This window comes from Bison bison, unplaced genomic scaffold, assembly GCF_000754665.1.
Source record: "Bison bison bison isolate TAMUID 2011002044 unplaced genomic scaffold, Bison_UMD1.0 scf7180017862695, whole genome shotgun sequence".
Taxonomy (NCBI): domain Eukaryota; kingdom Metazoa; phylum Chordata; class Mammalia; order Artiodactyla; family Bovidae; genus Bison; species Bison bison.
This window is the reverse complement of record NW_011493267.1, coordinates 39,180-40,655: the sequence shown is the minus strand read 5'-3', so window position 1 is coordinate 40,655 and position 1,476 is coordinate 39,180.

Below are 1,476 nucleotides of genomic sequence, written 5' to 3'. Positions count from 1 at the left end.
CTGAAGCTGTGTGAGGAGCACGTAGAGAATAACAGCATAATTATAAATCATTTATGTACTATATCCTCAAAGAGGTGGACTATAATTCCCAACTCTCTTCAGTGTTGCCTGCATTAATTTCTTGCTTTTAAACAGTATAGTCTGACTAAATAAAGTAGATGAACAAGGTCCTGCTGTATAGCACAGGAAGCTATATTCAATATCTTGTGTTAAAACATAATGGAAAGAATACAAAAAAAATGTACATGTATGTATAACTGAATCACTACTGTATAGCAAAGATTAACATTGTAAATCAACTATACTTCAATTTAAAAAACTAAATGCAGCTCTGCATTTTTTTCTCTGCTACCTTTGTGGAGAGAATTTTATTTTTATTCCTTTTTCATGTTTTTAATTATTGAAATATAGTTGATTTACAGTGTTCTGTTAGGTTCAGGTGTATAGCACAGTGATTCAGTTTTACATATATATATTCACACCCTTGGGCTTCCCTTATGGCTCAGCTGGTAAAGAATCTGCCTGCAACGTGGGAGACCTGGGTTCGATCCCTGGGTTGGGAAGATCCCCTGGAGAAGGGAATGGATACCCACTCCAGTGTTCTGGCCTGGAGAATTCCATGGACTGCATTGTCCATGGGGTGCAAACAGTTGGACACAACTGAGCGACTTTCACTAATAACACCCTAATCTTGTCAACAACCCCACTGTTTTGAAACTCTGAAGAAGAAAGAAGACAGCAAGACTATTTCTGCTGATCCTTATTACATATCCTCCCCTGACTATATAAACTCTCCCTGCTCCCTGCTCACCAGGCACAGTTCTTGAGGTGCTAGGCTACTGTATCCCCACTTTGTCTGGAAAAGTTATAAAGCTACTGTTTCTTCTCCTCCATAACTCTTGTGTCCACGTTTCAGTTTGGCCTTAGGGCACCGAGAGCCAAGATTTTGGCATCAATATAACCTCTGGGTTCTTATTCAATTTAAGAGCAACCCAGACCTCTGACTTGACTTAATGATTTAGAGCAAAATTCCTTCAACACGTACTGGTCTCTAGGATGTGACAAGACCATACACAACACAGCCACATATAGACACGCAGGACCCTTCAGCATCATTCAGAGGTATATATGCCAAGGTTCTCGGGCCTTTGTTATTGTCTTATTATTATTACTTTAATATTCCTAATGTTCCATTTTCAGCTATAGCATGTGTATTTATCATTTTTGACTCTTGCCTGTTGTTACAATTTATGGTGACAGAGTTGAAGCTTACTTCAGACCCTCTAATTGTGGAAAATAGCAAAGGTTAAAGATTTCAAGTTCCTGGAAATGGCTTACTGTCAAGACCCACCCTTCCCCATTATCACTGATTTAAGACTCCCGCTTGGTCCCTTGTTTACCTGGGGAAAAGCCAGACACAGACTGTCCAAAATTCCATTCTTTGGCCTGTCAATGATTACCACTCCGATGGCCCCG